The sequence below is a fragment of the Trachypithecus francoisi genome, unplaced genomic scaffold, assembly GCF_009764315.1.
Source record: "Trachypithecus francoisi isolate TF-2019V2 unplaced genomic scaffold, Tfra_2.0 Lachesis_group11, whole genome shotgun sequence".
Lineage (NCBI taxonomy): Eukaryota > Metazoa > Chordata > Mammalia > Primates > Cercopithecidae > Trachypithecus > Trachypithecus francoisi.
Window position 1 is genome coordinate 44,487,149 of NW_022681456.1, and position 5,858 is coordinate 44,493,006.

A 5,858-nucleotide genomic window follows, 5' to 3' on the forward strand; every position below is an offset into this window, starting at 1 on the left:
AATGGGAGTTGTGCTGCACAAGCTCTCTCTCTCTCTTTGCCTGCTGCCATCCATGTAAGACATGACTTACTCCTCTTTGCCTTCTGCCATGATTGTGAGGCTTCCCTAGCCCTGTGGAACTGTAAGTCAATTAAACCTCTTTCTTTTGTAAATTGCCCAGTCTCAGGTATGTTTTTATCAGCAACATGAAAACAGACTAATACAGTGCCTCTATTTCAAACCTGAGTGTGTGGGATTGAGATGCATCTAGATAGTTGGTGATGAAGCTGTAATTTTTTTAGTCATTCAGGTTCATCCTAATGCAGTATTGACAAGACAATAAGCATTTATACTTTGCACTGTGTTTGGTTCAGGGTTCAACAAAGTAATGCTATTTATTCCATATTGGAGTTCATTTTTAGATTTCTATTCACTCTCAATTTTTGCTTAATTCCTGGTGGGGAGAATCATTTAAATCAATTTGATATGATTTAATTCACAGCATGATTAAATCTTCATCAAAGAAGAGCTTTACCAATATAGTCATAATATATTATAATATTATCATAACAGCATCATAATAGTCATAAGATCATCAACGGCCATTTACTCGGCCTCCATTTAACATATAATATTGACTTACTACTATACTTCAGAGTTTGAGGGTGATGACAGAGTAAAATACTTGAATCAGCCTCTGAAACTGTGTACATATAGAGGTGTTTAATAAAGCTGTTCTGGGCAGTTTTTATTTTATAAGCCAGAAATAATTTAGCATTTTATTAAGATTTATATTATTGAAAACTGTCAGGTACCCAAGTGCTGAATGATTGATAGTGTTTCTCTACCCTCTAGTGGACTGATGCAGAACTGAAAAGGCCAACATGAGAATCTTCGAGGACAATTGACTGGGAATCCTGAGGTCTGGACAGCAACACCTGAATCTGAACCTCTTTTGGGTTGAATCATAAAAGAAAATAGTATGGAGATATTTAAGGCCAGTCCTCTGGAGAAGGGTAATATGAGCTTGGATTTTCATATGTAAGCTGATTTCAAAACATGACAGATGGAGTGGAGGTGGTTTATAGAAACGTTTCCCCTTTGCATATCTTACTTATTCTGGAATACTGAAGGGTGAAGTATGTTGAAACAAATAATCTCTACCTGGATTTCTCATTAATGACATTATTGACATTGGGCTTGATAATGCTTTGTTGTGGAGGACCCCCTTGTGCATTATAGAATATTCAGCTGCATCCCTGTCTTCTTACCCATTAGATAACAGGAACATCCTGCACCCCCTCCCTAAATATGATAATCAAAATGTCTCTAGCATTGAAAATATCTTCTTTGGAGGAAGAATTGCCCCCATTGAGAACCATCTTGCTTTTAATGGTTCCTATTAGGTAGGTTGGAAATAATTTGCCAATAAAAATAATTATTTTATTGGTCGGGCGCGGTGGCTCACGCCTGTGATCCCAGCACGTTGGGTGGCCAAGGCAGGCAGATCACGAGGTCAGGAACTCGAGAGCATCCTTGCTAACACCGTGAAACCCCATCTCTACTAAAAATACAAAAATTTAGCAGGGCGTGGTGACGGGCGCCTGTAATCCCAGCTACTCAGGAGGTTGAGGCAGGAAAATCGCTTGAACCCGGGAGGTGGAGGTTACAGTGAGCTGAGATCGTGCCACTGCACTCCAGCCTGGGTGACAGAGTGAGACTCTGTCTCTCTCTATATATATCTATCTATCTGTATCTATCTATCTATCTATCTATCTATCTATACTTAGCACTTGTTAATCCCTGTATTATTTAATTTAATCCTTATAAGAATTCTCACATGTAAGTCCTACACTATTATTATCCCAGTCTTACAGATGAGGAAATGAGGACTCAGAGGAGTTGAGTAACTTTTGTGACATTGCATAGGCAAATGGTAGATCCAGCATTAAAATCCAGGTAGTCTAGCTCTGGAATCTGCATTTTGAAACACTCTATTATAAGAATGTCAACCCTTTTTAATCTCTCAAATGGGATGAAAAAGAGCATTACTGATTTACAAGCAGTAATAATCCATAATTCCAATTTGCATAATTTTCTGAACTGACAATAAAACAGAAGGGAAAGACAATGGAATGACCTTGTCAGAGGAAGATGCATTCATTTTCTTCATTCACTTATCAGTGCCTACTGTCTATACAGATACAGCAATATATAAAACAAGGTCCTATCTTCTGAAGCTTACTTACATGTTGCAATCAACAAGAAAATGAACAAAGTCATATATATAATGTTTCATATAGTAATATGCTATGGAGAAAATAAAACATGTTAAAGGGAATAGACAGGGCATGAGATGGAGCAGAGTTCTGCTATTTTTTTATAGGTCAGGAAGGGCCTCTCTGACATTTGAACAGACAATGAAGGAATGAGAAAGTGACCAAGTGAAGATGTGGTGGGGAAGTGTTCCCAGTAGTGAGAATAACAAGTGCAAAGGCCCTGAGGTGGGAGTATGTTTGAAGTAGGACCAAACTTGCTAGCATGGCATGGGGAAGGCAAGGAGTCAATAGGACTGGAGTAGAGTGAATAGAAGAAGATGAGGTTGAGAGGTAGTGGCAAACAGGCGGGAAGGGGGCTGCAGGTCTTGCAAGGCCCAGTAAGCCCTTGTAAGAACTTCAACTTTTACTTGGCGTGAGATGAAAATGTATTGGAAAGAGAAATGCCATGCCCTTACTTAATTTTTCAGAAGATTATGCCAACCTTCTTTCCGTGTTTGGAAAGTAGTTTATCATACTGATTAAAATCGTAAGTTCTGCAATCAGACTGAACTAATTTTAAATGTCTCTAAAAAGTTCACTTTCTGTGGGTTTTGGGACAAGTAACTTACCTTTGCCTTGATTTTCTCATCTGAAAAGAAAAAGATGTGGCAGTACCCTAGTTTAAAGAATCTAAGTGCCACCAGAGAGGAGATGCACCATTATTTTATGTATCAGTAAGAAGAAAACAAAACATAACACTGCTAATGATGTACAAGTCAGTCAAATCAGGCTCATGTACAAATTAGTAAAATCAGTCTCTCTCATTTTGGAAATGTCATTAATGATAATAATCATTCCTGGGGACTTGGCAATTTTCCTTGCCCTCACTTGCCTTGCTTGGCATGAAATAGACAATTATTTTGCATATATCCCTGCCTTTAATTGAATAGCTTGTCATGTAATAAACAATTATTTTACATATATTTAAAGAACAAAATGAAGCACAACTTCATTTATTTATTGATGCTTTCATTTTTTAGTGTCCCATAAAGCATTTGGTTGTTGCTTTGGAAAAAAAGATGAAATTTGTTTCTTATAATGAGTACTTGCTTTACTAATACCAAATTTAAAGTTACATCTTTGCTCGGTTCTTATGCTTGTCAAAACACCTTTAGTTTAAATACTGAGGACAGTGTGAAATATTTTTAAACAGCAATTAAACTCGGCATATACAGTGCCAATGATGTGCATAAGTCAACTGAAGTGACAGAAATATGAGTTTGTGCATTCATAGACAATGACAGAATTACATCATGTCTGCCCTTTGGCCCGTAGTGATTATAAGATGACATCAATCTTATATAAAAATATGTATGGATAAAGTCATGATGTATAGAAAATGATATGTATGTCTAAAATCTGTGTGTATGTGTGTTTTTGTTTCAGAATTGATGGAATATGTGGTAGTACCTGCACTACAGAACAGAATTCACTTAGAAGTTCTTGGCATATGGTAAGCACTCAGTAACTGTTAGTTATCACTCTCAGCTCTACGAAGACTGTATTTGACCTGCCATTATCTCCATAAGATTCCTGAACTCAACTTTATTTCCTTTTTTTCCTTTAACCTCAATCTTCTAATACTAATTAGTAAGGCGGCTTCCTCTCCTTCTGGACTTGCTACTCCCAGAAGGAAATTAAATTACAAGTCTTGAACTCCCTCGGCACTCCCTTGTAGCCCAAGTCATTAATCAGTGGCTCATATTTAAAAAAAATTGCTCTAGGTCTCTGGAGACCCTTTCTATGGCATAATAGGTTTTCTTTGTTTCTCATCCCCTGAGTAGCTTTTAATTCAGGGTGGATATTTGCCCTGCAATTTCTTTTATTCCCTAGACAATTTGAAAAGCCAGGGAAACAGTGTCACTTTGTCTTATCTCTTCCTTGTTTATTAGTCAGCCTGTTCTAATAAAATGTTGATTGGCCCACCCTTTTCATGGAATGTCATGGTTAACTGATAAGCTGCCCCCAAACTCGGTTTCCTGGTTTAACGTTATAATCATAATGCCCTCTGAGATCACTTAGAGAAAGGCTGAGTGTAGCAACACTGCAGATTCTTATTTACCTCATGCCTTTGACATCTGCAATGATGTGCTTCTTGAACACCTGCCTCATCAAATTAAACTAAGAATGAAAACAGATGGGCTGGGAAGCCAGTAGATCAAAAGAAGGACCCGGGGGAAGCTCAACTTGGGGACCGGCTTGCTCTTTGCCCTCACTATTAGTCAACTGGGAATCTCCTGGGTGCTCAGCTGTGCTGGAATCGCAGGCAAGGCAAAGACATTGTCAGTTTCTATCAGGCCCAAGTGATTAACAAGATCTTAAGTCTTCATATGGAATTGCTGCTAGGTCTCCTAAAGCACGTGATGTGTTCAGAAGTACAGGCCGTATAAATGTCAGAGTCAGTTGGGAGAGTACCCATTTGTGAGGGAAGGTGGGCAGCTGAAAAGTCCTTTATATTTTAGTTAGTTGATCCCACTTGATCTGGGTAGAGTATAATGAAACTGATTGCTGGGTCCCTTTAAAATTATTGATTAAAATTTAAGGTAATCTATCTAAACTAATTATACATTCCTGATTATTGATAGAGCTCTACGCAGTTTAATTAACTTGTTACTCGCACCTGGATTGGAATTTGTAAAGTGGTTAGTATCCAGATACTTGTCCCAGAGGTCACTCAGGCTCTAATTGATTTTCCTCAAAGTTTTGAAACTATCTGCCATTTTGACCTTCAGACTTTTTTTGATAGTCATCTCCCTGTTGGCTCTCTCATTTGAGCTTGTTTTCATTAGCATGTTAACGTTTATTTGTTTTATTATCCAAGTTCATATGAAAATGAACCCAGAGTATTATATTTTAGCTGCCCATTCCCATTATAGGATGTCTAGATTCCTGCTTTTCCTTATTATTTTTTTTTATTAATTAAAAAACCCCAACACTTGCAGGCTTTAATAGGCTTTCTTCTCTGATGCATTTCAGATAAAGAAAATGGTTGTAAGTTGAGAGAAATCTTTGTGATTCGTGCCTGTGCATTGATCTTATCCATAAACATCTGTCTTCAGGGGAGAAATGTATAGTCCAGACAGGAAGAGGAAAGTGGTGGGTATAGGGAAACAACAGGCGGAGTGGAGCTTCCCCTGGCTCTGTGGATTTAACCTCTGGGAACAAACACCCACAACGAGTCCCTGCGTTTGAAAAGGATTAGTAAAGCTAAGGGGGTTAAATAAATATTCATGATCACATACAAGCAAGTGATTAGAAGTCAAGCAACCTACCCCTGGTAAGAGTCTGTTACAAGCAAAATGTTCTCCCTAGAAGGAAAGGAGATTGATATTAGCAATTTTCATAGGTCTTGGAGAGACTGATCTTATTGTCTGTCAAATAAAGTTAGAATTAGGTTTGAAAGAGTCTTAAGCTTCTTTAATAATCTATCCTAATCACCTGTCTAATGCTACACCCCTTTACTATAGAAACATTTTTAAGACCCTTTTATTTGAGGTGTTTATTCCGGGAAATATTCTGTTGATGGAGAGTTTGGGGGGATCTGATATTGTTCGGCCAACT